Consider the following 13,253-nt stretch of genomic DNA (forward strand, 5'->3'; position numbering starts at 1 on the left):
GGTTTCGCTCGGCTTCCCTACTGAAGATATGCTGAGACAATGTTCACAGGTAGGTGCAGGTTCGTCGTAAAGGGACGGAAGGAACCGCGCCGCCGCAAACTATATGAAGGCATTAACGAGTAAATGTCGTTCACTCTTGGCACTCGCTAACGACAACGAAGTCAACAGCAGCACTTACTAACAGAAACGAGCGACCAGATACTGGTATCTGTGACAAATCGGTGTGACTATTAATTTTCTTGCGCTAACTGCTGTCGTATTCAATTTGTCTGAACATTATCGCTGGGGACCCCCAAAATGTTGCATATCATCGCCACCTGTTTTAGAGTAACATCGACATGTCAGCCACATATGCTATGAGATTACAGACTTAATTATTCACACTTTTGTAACTCAGGTTTCAATCTTGGATGAAATAAAATTCTTTGGCCCTATGGAGTTAAGCATTGTGTTCTTCCGATAGGACATACGAGAATATAGATTTTCTTCTAATATTCTTCCCTGTTTTACATATTTTCGAACAAATACAAAAAAACGTAAAGAATCGTAAAAAATCCTATTACTCTTGTCCCTCACACAATTTCAAGATATGTGCTATGTTTTCGAGACTTTTGAGTAGATTGTTTTACTTAGTTGACTATTGGTTATTAATTCATCCAGTTTTATCGATACAGAGGAAAACAATGGCTAACGATAATGTATGAGCTCATAAAACTCATCATGCTGCGTTAAATTCAATCGAGAATATTTACTGCCGTGGCTGTCGCTAGGATGTAAACGTCACGCAACGATTTACAAGCTGTTGCTTGGCGTGCTAATGAATAAGAGTTTTGTCAAACGTCGCGTCCGCCGTAAACGGATAGAGCTAGAGAGAGCAGCACAGCCGGACCCTAATGAGGGATGAAATGGTCGTCATTAGGTTTAAGTGCGAAGCCAGGTTCACCCGTAGCAATTTAAGGCCGGCACAAACAACATTCCACTTCATTAGAAACCCGCTCCTCCCGAACACAATGCTGTGACTTTATTTCTGTACTTACTCGGTCGGATTCTGACGAATCTGGTGGGTATGAATATACAAATACAACCAGTGACTTTAGCTGTTTGTAGTAGCACTCGGTCTTCAGGCCACAAGTGGCCCATCGGGACCATCCTACCGCCGTGTCATCCTCAGTTGAGGATGCGGATAGGAGGGGCGTGTGGTCAGCACACCGCTCTCCCGGTCGTTATTATGGTTTTCTTTGACCGGAGCCGCTACTATTCGGTCGAGTAGCTCCTCAATTGGCATCACGAGGCTGAGTGCACCCCGAAAAATGGCAACAGCACATGGCGGCTGGATGGTCACCCATCCAAGTGCCAGCCACGCCCGACAGCGCTTAACTTCGGTGACCTCACGGGAACCGGTGTATCCACTGCGGCAAGGCCGTTGCCTTAGCTGTTTGTAGGGACTTCTATTTGGCGTTTAGTTCCACATTACCACGCCGCCTTCTCCTGTGTCTGTACCTTGCTTTCCGATTACTCAGAAAGATTTTTAGTATCGATATTTTACCACTAGTTGGTAGTAACAAAGATCTCTAGATTGACTGACGATAATGTGTAAGTACGACAGCACCTAAGTGCTCTTCCTAATTGTTAATATCTTCCTAAATGTTAATCTTCATCTTCCTGAGTGTTAATATTTGTTAACACACTCGTATAGAACCGAGAGGGGTTCAAATCCTTGACCGGCCGTCCTGATTTTAACCTCTCGACTTTTTTTCTATTCATCGGCTTTCAAGAAGTACCCATATAGCTACCTCAACAGTGGACTGTCATTTTTGACGATACGAACGCAAAGACAGCACAACACCTAGTTCCGGAGCGGAGAAAATGTCCGACCCGGCCGTGAATCAAACCCGCGCCCCTTCGGTTAGCAAGCTGCAGCGCTGACCGCCCAGCTACCGATGCGGACTGCTGTAAATTTCCTAGAATCAGTATGAGCCAGACGCCGCTGGGATGGTTCCTTCAAAAATACCGTGGTGTGCAGTTCCTCGTGAAGCCGTAAGGATGCACCCAGAACCGTCGTGCACGCGGCTGCGGCGAAGCGCGACGCGCCCGGTATGGCTGTCGACTCACTGCCTTATCAAGGATGCTTAGTACTGGAGTACTTCGTTTCAACATCTTAAGCTCTTTATGTGTGTAAAATAGTCCCGGTAAAGATCAACAGCGTTACCTTAACTTGCGAGGCAAGGTTAAACATTCTCAGCTGCTGCAAAGATGACAGGAGCTCTGTAGCTGTTTGATTGCACTCGGAAACACTACTGATCCGATTACTGGAGTCGAAGAAATACAGTCCACATTTAATCTCCGAAATAGTTCCTCGTAAACTTCTCGTAGCCCGAAAAAACGCGTTATAGATAATGACTGCGAAGTGTGGGAATAGAAATGAATCTTCATGGGGTTTTCGCAGGTAACGTGATCATAGCTTGGGACACCGTATAGGTTTTATTTCATCAGAATCGGATCACGAAAGAAAAAAAGATATCGTAACTGAAAGTTTCATCTATACTAATATCAGAAATGCGAAAGTAACTCTGTATGTTAACGATTACACAACTGATCCAATGAACCGATTTCGATGAAATTAGTGATGGAGATAGCTTGAACCCTGAGGGAAAACAGTGACTACTTTACAAAGTGTTTACTGCAAGATATTTATTGATTTTAAGAATATTGCCGGCCGCGGTGGTCTCGCGGTTATAGGCGCTCAGTCCGGAACCGCGTGACTGCTACGGTCGCAGGTTCGAATCCTGCCTCGGGCATGGATGTGTGTGATGTCCTTAGGTTAGTTAGGTTTAAGTAGTTCTAAGTTCTAGGGGACTGATGACCACAGATGTTAAGTCCCATAGTGCTCAGAGCCATTTTTTAAGAATATTACGCGAATTAGCGAAAATTATTTACTATCTGAAAAAGCTATTTACTGTTTGACTTTTGTTCTTTATTCTATTTGTGAAAATGCTTGTACTGGCTGACATGTGCACGTGATATGATTCAAGGTAATGAGTATCAATGCTTATACAATCGTCAATGTTTTTCATCCATACTTCCATTCTATTTTTTGCGTAACGTACACGTTGTATAATGTGGCACGATGCAGAGACATGCGCTCCCGTCTGTGCCCCTTTGCACGCATTGCTCAGCAGCGGCGCTGTTGAGGCGGACACAACGTGCGTTGGGACGGTCGTTGTTGGTGGTTGATGTGGGTGAGGGGACCAGACAGCGAGACCATCGGTCCCATCGGATTAGGGAAACATGGCAAAGGAAGTCGGCCGTGCCCTTTCAAAGGTACCATCCCGGCATTTGCCTGAAGCGGTTTAGGGAAGTCACGGAAAACCTAAATCAGGATGGGTTAGAAGAACTCCCGAATGCGAGTCCACTGTGCTACCTGGCTCGGTGCGTTGGGACAGCTTGGAATCGGGGAGGGCGTAGTGCACATTGCGAACTATGCTTAGCCGAAAGGCAGATGCGTGAGGTTCAAATGGCTCTGAGCACTATGGGACTTAACATCTATGGTCATCAGTCCCCTAGAACTTAGAACTACTTAAACCTAACTAAGGACCTAAGGACATCACACAACACCCAGTCATCACGAGGCAGAGAAAATCCCTGACCCCGCCGGGAATCGAATCCGGGCGCGGGAAGCGAGAACGCTACCGCACGGGCACGAGCTGCGGACGATGCTTGAGGGTAGCTGACATTATCGCACGGACAGTAGCTTACTTACAATAACTCATTATAATAAAACCACTGGTATGCGAGCGCAGCCGTGGGTAGAAGCTAGTGTAATATAAACGTAAACAGCCCTTTGGAGATGAACCTGTCGGTCTGGGACCGGTAATGTCGCTACTTATGTAAATAGATAGCATTATTAACAGCTGGTAATTGCTGTTTTCTTCTTTGCAAGAATCAACCTGTAAAAACGTTCTTATTGACACGCAGAATCATCAGTTACCTGGTATGCCACTTAGAATGTTTTTAATAAATTATTTATTTTATTATTCGTCTCGTTACTTTTTTCAGTCATGCGCTGTGCGACATCATTTTGTCGTAAGGAAACAGCTTCTCAATTTTTGGATACAAATCAGTTATGTGGAAACAGAGATATAATATACTTTCATTTTCCCGAGAAATGTCAAATTTGGCTCTCGGAACTTTTCCATTTCCACTATTCATATATATATATATATATATATATATATATATATATATATATATATATATATATATACTCCTGGAAATTGAAATAAGAACACCGTGAATTCATTGTCCCAGGAAGGGGAAACTTTATTGACACATTCCTGGGGTCAGATACATCACATGATCACACTGACAGAACCACAGGCACATAGACACAGGCAACAGAGCATGCACAATGTCGGCACTAGTACAGTGTATATCCACCTTTCGCAGCAATGCAGGCTGCTATTCTCCCATGGAGACGATTGTAGAGATGCTGGATGTAGTCCTGTGGAACGGCTTGCCATGCCATTTCCACCTGGCGCCTCAGTTGGACCAGCGTTCGTGCTGGACGTGCAGACCGCGTGAGACGACGCTTCATCCAGTCCCAAACATGCTCAATGGGGGACAGATCCGGAGATCTTGCTGGCCAGGGTAGTTGACTTACACCTTCTAGAGCACGTTGGGTGGCGGGATACATGCGGACGTGCATTGTCCTGTTGGAACAGCAAGTTCCCTTGCCGGTCTAGGAATGGTAGAACGATGGGTTCGATGACGGTTTGGATGTACCGTGCACTATTCAGTGTCCCCTCGACGATCACCAGTGGTGTACGGCCAGTGTAGGAGATCGCTCCCCACACCATGATGCCGGGTGTTGGCCCTGTGTGCCTCGGTCGTATGCAGTCCTTATTGTGGCGCTCACCTGCACGGCGCCAAACACGCATACGACCATCATTGGCACCAAGGCAGAAGCGACTCTCATCGCTGAAGACGACACGTCTCCATTCGTCCCTCCATTCACGCCTGTCGCGACACCACTGGAGGCGGGCTGCACGATGTTGGGGCGTGAGCGAAAGACGGCCTAACGGTGTGCGGGACCGTAGCCCAGCTTCATGGAGACGGTTGCGAATGGTCCTCGCCGATACCCCAGGAGCAAGTGTCCCTAATTTCCTGGGAAGTGGCGGTGCGGTTCCCTACGGCACTGCGTAGGATCCTACGGTCTTGACGTGCATTCGTGCGTCGCTGCGGTCCGGTCCCAGGTCGACGGGCACGTGCACCTTCCGCCGACCACTGGCGACAACATCGATGTACTGTGGAGACCTCACGCCCCACGTGTTGAGCAATTCGGCGGTACGTCCACCCGGCCTCCCGCATGCCCACTATACGCCCTCGCTCAAAGTCCGTCAACTGCACATACGGTTCACGTCCACGCTGTCGCGGCATGCTACCAGTGTTAAAGACTGCGATGGAGCTCCGTATGCCACGGCAAACTGGCTGACACTGACGGCGGCAGTGCACAAATGCTGCGCAGCTAGCGCCATTCGACGGCCAACACCGCGGTTCCTGGTGTGTCCGCTGTGCCGTGCTTGTGATCATTGCTTGTACAGCCCTCTCGCAGTGTCCGGAGCAAGTATGGTGGGTCTGACACACCGGTGTCAATGTGTTCTTTTTTCCATTTCCAGGAGTGTATATATATATAAGGAAAAGAAAGGGAGGCAGCAGTTGTGAGAGTGAGATAGCTTCGTAACCTGTCGCTGAAGTCGTTCATTCTGAACACAGAGCAAACCAAAATATCAGAAACAAGAAATGAAGACTTTCACAATCAGCGATGACATCATGATTCTGCCAGATATTAAAAGGGACTTGGAGGATCCGTTGAACAGAACGGATAATATCTTCGATAACAATTTATGTATGAACATCAGCGATAGTAAAACGAAGATAATATACTGTAGTCTAATCAGAGCAAGTGATACAGAGCCAATTAGATTAGGAAATGAAACACTAAAAGTACTAGGCGAGTTTTGCTATTTGGGCACCAAAATGACGGGTGATGGCCAAAGTGAAGAGGATACAAAATGCAGGTGCAATAGCAAGAAAAACTTTCCTGGAAAAGAGGAATATGTTGACATTCAATATGGGTTTAAGTGTTGGGAAGTCTTTTCTGAAGATATTTGTATGGAGTGTAGCCTTTTACGAAAGTGAAACATGGATAATAAATAGTGTAGACAAGAAGAGAATAGAAGCTTTTGATATGTGGTGCTACAGAAGAACGCTGAAGATTAGATAGGTAGATCACGTAACTAATGAGGAAGTACTGAATAGAATTGGGGAACGAAGAAATTTGTGGCACAATCTGGCTAGAAGAAAGAACCGTTTGGTAGGACATATCGTGAGACATCAAGGCATCACCAGTTTAGTATGGAGGGAAGTGTAGGGGGTAAAGATCGCAGAGGGAGGCCAAGAGACGAAAAAAAAATAGTGAAATGTTGTTAGCAAACAGGAAAGTTCTAATTATGAGTTATGATTAAAATAACATTTAAGAATCTGAATACGTAGTAACAATACAGTAACAAACAGGAAAGTTCTAATTATGAGTTATGATTAAAATAACATTTAAGAATCTGAATACGTAGTAACAATACAAAAGGCTCAAGGCCAGAGAGAGCTGGGAAGAGAATATGGTTAAAGAGGTGGGAGGAAATGGAGAGAGAAAGCGGAAAGGAGGAGGCGGAAAGGGAGAGGTTGCAGCAGAAGATTGAGGGAGAGGGGGAGGAGGAGACTGGCAGATACAGAAAGGCGCACGTGATGGACAGAGAGGGGGAAGGGTAGGACGAGGATGTGGAGAAAGAGAGGCAGAGGAGGAGATAGAGAAGGAGATTAGGCCGTTTATGCAATTCCGTTACATATTAGAAACGTGTTGTTTCTCTTTTGATTGTTTTCCATTTAACCAAACTCTAGCAATTCTGGACAGCAATGCGCGGTCGGAAACAGCTAGTATGGAAATAAATTTATGGCATAAATTGACCAAGAGGAGACAGAAGTTGGTAGGATGAATTGTGAGGCATCAAGAAAAGGTTAATTTGGCTATGGAGGGTAGACTGGGACGGCAAAACTTTACGGGACACCAATGCATGACTATAGTATATACACGGAAAAGCCAAGGAAACTGGTACACTTCTCTAATATCGTGTAAGGCCCCCGCGAGCACGCGGAAGTGCCAGAACACGACGTGGAGTGGACTTGACTAATGTCTGAAGTAGTGCTGGAGGGAACTGACACCATGAATCCTGCAGGGCGGTCCATAAATCCGTAAAAGTACAAGGGGATGGAGATCTATTCTGAATAGCAGGTCGCAAGACATCCCAGATATGTTCAGTAATGTTCATGTCTGGGGAGTCTGGTGGCCAGCAGAAGGTTTAAACTCAGAAGAGTGTTCGTGGAGCCACTCTGTAGCAGTTCTGGACGTATGGGGTGTCGCATTGTCCTCTGGAATTTCCCAAGTCCGTTGGAATGCACAATGGACACGAATGGATGCAGGTGATCAGACAGGATGCTTGTGTAGGTGTCACCTTTCAAGTCATATATAGACGTATCAGGGGTCTCATACCGTTCCAACTTCATACGCCCGACACCATTACAGAGCCTCGCCCAGCTTGAACAGTCCCCTGCTGAGATGCAGGGTCTGTGGATTTATGGGATTTTTCCATACCCGTACATGTCCAACGAGACTCGTCCAACCAAGCAACATGTTTCCAGTCATCAACAGTCCAATGTCGGTGCTGACGGACTCAGGCGAGGCGTTCAGTCATCAAGGTTACACGCGTGGGCCTTCGGCTCCGAAAGCCCATGTCGATGATGTTTCTTTGAATGGTTCGCATGCTGCCACTTGTTGATAGCCCAGCACTGAAAGCTGCAGCAGTTTTCGGAAGGGTTGCACTTCTGACACGTTGAAAGATTCTCTTCAGTCGTCGTTGTTCCCGTTCTTGCAGGATCTTTTTCTGGCCGCTGCGATGTCGGAGATACGATGTTTTTTTCTGGATTCCTGATATTCACCTAACACTCGTGAAATGGTCGTATGGGAAAAACTCCAATTATCGCTACCTCGGAGATGCTGTGTCCCATCACTCGTGCGTCGACTATAGCACCATGCCCAAACTCACTTAAATCTTGAAAACCTGCCATTGTAGCACCAGTAACCGATCTAAGAACTACACCAGACACTTGTTGTCTTGTATAGGCGTTGCCGACCGCAGGGCGGTATTCTGCCAGTTTAGATATCTCTGTATTTGCATACGCATGCGTATACCAGTTTCTTTGGCGTTTCAGTGTATGTCCAAGTATATGTAGGCTGCAGTAGCTATGCAGAAATGGACTTGTATAGGATATTGTAGCTTGGGGAACTGCATGAAACCAGTGTCCGGAGAGACGGTGGCAATATCTACGTGATTACTCTGCTATTCACAATAAAGTGCCTGGCAGAGGGTTCAAGGAACCACCTTCAAGGTGTCTCTCTACCGTTCCACTCTCGAACGGCACGCGGGAAAAACGAGCACTTAAATTTTTCTTGCGAGCCCTGATTTCTCTTATTTTATCGTGATGATCATATCTCCCTATGTAGGTGGATGCCAACAGAATGTTTTCGCAATCGGAGGAGAAAACTGGTGATTGAAATTTCATGAGAAGGTCCCGTCGCAACGAAAAACGCCTTTGTTTTAATGATTGTCACTCCAATTCACGTATCATGTCTGTGACACTATCTCCTCTATTTGGCGATAATACAAAACGAGCTACCCTTCTTTGTACTTTTTCGATGTCATCCGTCAGTCCGACCTGATGCCGATCCCACACCGCACAGCAATACTCCAGAATAGGGCGGACAAGCGTGGTGTAAGCAGTCTCTTCAGTAGACCTGTTGCACCTTCTAAGTGTACTGCCAATGGATCGCAGTCTTTGGTTTGCTCTAGCCACAATATTATCTATGTGATCGTTCCAGTTTAGGTTATTTGTAATTGTAATCCCTCAGATTTTAGTTGAATTTACAGCCTACAGCCTTCAGAACGTAAGCCATGTATTTGGGCGTGTACAGAATTGTGTAAACCTCTTTGGTGGGTTCAAAAATGGTTCAAATGGCTCTGAGCAATATGGGACTTAACATCTGTGGTCATCAGTCCCCTAGAACTTAGAACTACTTAAACCTAACTAACCTAAGGACAGCCGGCCGGAGTGGCCGTGCGGTTCTAGGCGCTGCAGTCTGGAGCCGAGCGACCGCTACGGTCGCAGGTTCGAATACTGCCTCGGGCATGGATGTGTGTGATGTCCTTAGGTTAGTTAGGTTTAATTAGTTCTAAGTTCTAGGCTACTGATGACACCAGAAGTTAAGTCGCATAGTGCTCAGAGCCATTTGAACCATTTAACCTAAGGACATCACACACATCCATGCCCGAGGCAGGATTCGAACCTGCGACCGTAGCGGTTACGCGGCTCCAGACTGTAGCGCCTAGAACCGCACGGTCACTTCGGCCGGCTCTCTGGTGGGCCATGTGGGGCACTAGTAATGGTGATATAGCAACAGCAGCAGGGTGTTGTCGGCGCGCCGTGTAAACGACCGATCCGGCGCGGCGCTGTGTGTAGGCGAGCTCCGAGCCCTGCGGCGCTGGGTACGCGGCCGGCGGGCGGCCGCTGGGCGCTTCTTGCTGTGGAGTGGCTGGGATGGGATGTACCGCAGCCGTAGCGTATCGGGGGCACCTCACCTGCCGCGTCTTTTTAGACGGCGGGGGAACGGTTCCAGAGCGCGCCGATACTGTCGGACCGTTAGCTCGCCACTACCCGAGCCACTTTTTTCGGTCATCCCGGCCGACCTCCGCCGCGGCAATGTGCTATTAATATCGGCGAAGATCTGTCGACGGATACTTCTTCTCCCCGCTTCGCTAGGGTTTAACGTCCTGTCGGGAGCGAGCTCGTAAACGCCGAGGCAATTGCTAACGTTTTGTCCTCGTTCAGGAAGTGATCTGCTACATCTGCGATGTACGCAACCACCTCGGTACTCACGTAGAGTAATTAAGGGAAGTGGGGTAGGCTAACCGGCACCTGCAACCAAGTAACAACACGTGTATTTTTTTGTCCCTGTTTCTTTTTCCTCTACTCGTATACGTTGAATGCCTATGTCTTCAACTAATGAGGTCGAAAACTTCCTACGTCGTACGACTGGCACGTTCCGCACACTCGTGAGGCGGTATGTTAGAGATGTCATTAATTTGCCGTAAACATTGTTCTTGAGTCTCCGGTAAATGTAATAATACGACGACACGTCTCTATCTACATCTATAACCACACGAATGCTCTGCAGTTCCCACTTAAGTGCCTAGCGGAGGGTTCGTCGAACCCCGTTTAGCCGGCCAGGGTGACCGAGCGGTTCTAGGCGCTACAGTCTGGAACCGCGCGATCGCTACGGTCGCAGCTTCGAATACTGCCTCGGGCATGGATGTGTGTGATGTCCTTAGGTTAGTTAGGTTTAAGTAGTTCTAAGTTCTATGGGACTGATGACCTCAGAAGTTAAGTCCCATAGTGCTCAGAGCCATTTGAATCATTTTTTGAACCCTGTTTAGACTATTTCTCTACCGTCCCACTCCCGAACAGCGAGCGGGAAAAATGAACACTTAAACGTCTACGTGCGAGCTCTAATTTATTTTATTACGATTTCCATTTCTCCCTCAAGTAGGTGGACGTCAGTGAAACATTTTCGCATTTGGAAGGAAAAGTTGGTGATTGAAATGTCATGGAAAGGTCTCGCCGGAACGGAAAACGCTTTCGGTTTAATTATTGCCACAACAACTCTTGTATCATATCCGTCACACTCTCTCCCCTATTTCACGGTAATAAAAAACAAGCTCCTCTTCCATGAACTCTTTCGATCACCTCCGTCAGTCCTATCTGGTAAGATTGCCATACCACGCAGTAATACTCCAAAACAGCACGGATAATCATAGTGTACGCAGTCTCTTTAGTAGACTTGTTGCATCCTCTAAGAGCTCTGTCAAAAAAATAAATCTTTGGTTCGCCTTCCCCACCATCTTTACTCCGTTATGGTTCAATTTCAGTTGTTCGTTGCTGCAATCTCTAGTTATCTAAGTAGCGAGGGATTATAATTACGAACAACTTGAGTCAACATCCTTCAGATTTTTGTGATAAATCGTGTAACGGAAATTTAACGGATTCCTTGTACTACTCATGGGGATGACCATGACGCTAGACATTTGGTTCCTCAGGTTTTCTCGATGTGCTTTCGGGTGTTAAACCAAGTAGTTGAATCCATTTCTCTGCACGATATTTCGTGTTTCGGGTGCTGGACTCAAACCAGACTGTGCACTATGGTTAGGGTCTGGGTAGCATCTGAAGAAGCCTTCCATCTAATCTTCAACAAGCAGAATTACTTCTTGTTGAAGACGTCAGTACTACTGCATTCAATCCAAACATACATACAGCAAAAGAAAAAAAGGGTAGATAATGTTCGTAAAAGTATTATAGAGTGGCTTTATGCAACGGTCTCATTCTGAAACTCAAAAGGATAATCTATTCAGTTCTACACATCTAGAGGTACTAAATCAATAATAAATGGAGTCCATGACGAGGAAATAATGAGTGGGTCGGAAACTGCAGAATTTTTAGCTGTGCGTGTTGATTAGAATTTAAATTCAAAACGAAAAAACTCGTTTTTGTACTCTTAAAACAATTCAGTTCTGCTAGATTTGCACTTTGAATCATTGGAAATTGTAGGGAGAGACGAGTCAGTAAGTTAATATATTTGGCATATTTCATTCAACGACATAGTATGGAGTAATGTTCTGGACGAACTCATCATTAAGAAACAAAGTTTTCATTGTTCAAAAACGTACAGTAAAAAATAGTATGTGGTACTCATATACGATGATTTTTTGGGGTCTGTTTCAAGGGTTAGGCATTTCGACTACTGAATCACTATAGATTTATTCCCTCGCGAAGTCTGTTGTAAATAATCCACTGCACTTCAAAACCAACAATGACGTAAGCAGTTACAGTACAAGAAGAAAAAAATGACACTTATTATCCCACATTAAGATTGACTTAACCACTAAAGGAGTGCACAATGCTGTCACCAAAATGTTTGATGACTTACACAAAAATGTCTTAGAGCTAGAAAAGTTAAATCTGAGAAGAAAGCGAAAAATTTTCTCCTTCCCAGCTCCTCCTACTCCGCAGAAGAAAATCTGTTAATGTGATAAGCAAAAGATGGTGGGCTGAAATTACTAATTTACATCTGTATTAAAAAAAAAAGAAACTTGTAAATCGTCAGTATATAACCATATTTTTATATGACTGTGTTGTATGAATGTAAAAATACTCGTTTCAAACCATTGCCATTAATCGTGCACATGATCCAAGGAACATAACTGACTACCTATATCGGTGGCGCACGATTAATGTCAAACTTTGTTGTGGCATCTGAAAATTTGAAAGTTGTCCACAGACCAAATCTGTTACACCTTTTACTATTTTTCCAAGCAGCTGTTGCAACCAGAAATTTCATTCATACACGCGTTCGAATTAACTACAGTGAGGTGACAAAAGCCACGCGATACTTGCTAATAGCCGGCCATTGTGGCCGAGCGGTTCTAGGCGCTTCAGTCCGGAACCGCGAGACCGCTACGGTCGCAGGTTTGAATCCTGCCTCGGGCATGGATGTGTGTGATGTACTTAGGTTGGTTAGGTTTAAGTAGTTCTAAGTTCTAGGGGACTGATGACCTCAGATGTTAAGTCCCATAGTGCTCAGAGCCATTTTGAACTTCCTAATACCGTGTCGGGCCTCCTGTTGCCCAGCGTCGTGCAGCAACTGGACGTGGCACGGACTCAACAACCCGGAAGCCCCTGCATAATACTGTGCCAGGCTGCCTCTACAGCCATCCATAACTCCGAAAGTGTTGCCTGTGCAGGATTTTGCGCACGGACTGACCTCTCGGTTAAGTCCCGTAAATGTTCGGTGGGATTCATGTCGAACGATCTGAGTGGCCAAACCATTCGCTCGAATTGTCCGGAATATACTTCAAACCAATCGGATACAACTATGGCCCGGTAACATGAGGCATTGCCTTCCATAAAAATTCCATTGTTATTTGGGATCATGAAGTTCACGAATGGCTGCAGATGGTCTCCGAGTAGCCGAACATAAGTATTTCCAGTCAGTGATCGGTTCAGTTGGACCAAATGGCCCAGTCCACTACAGG

General features: G+C 45.9%; 1 protein-coding gene and 1 pseudogene across 1 annotated transcript in view; one reads left to right on the forward strand and one right to left on the reverse strand.

The window, feature by feature from the left end:
- LOC126236351 (calpain-9-like) overlaps window positions 1–13,253 on the forward strand; it is a 1,155,357-nt gene that overhangs the window by 534,930 nt on the left and 607,174 nt on the right. The window lies entirely within an intron of this gene.
- Window positions 1,312–1,428, reverse strand: LOC126237734 (5S ribosomal RNA; annotated as a pseudogene).

Source organism: Schistocerca nitens, chromosome 2 (assembly GCF_023898315.1).
Source record: "Schistocerca nitens isolate TAMUIC-IGC-003100 chromosome 2, iqSchNite1.1, whole genome shotgun sequence".
In the NCBI taxonomy this organism is placed as follows: Eukaryota; Metazoa; Arthropoda; class Insecta; order Orthoptera; family Acrididae; genus Schistocerca; species Schistocerca nitens.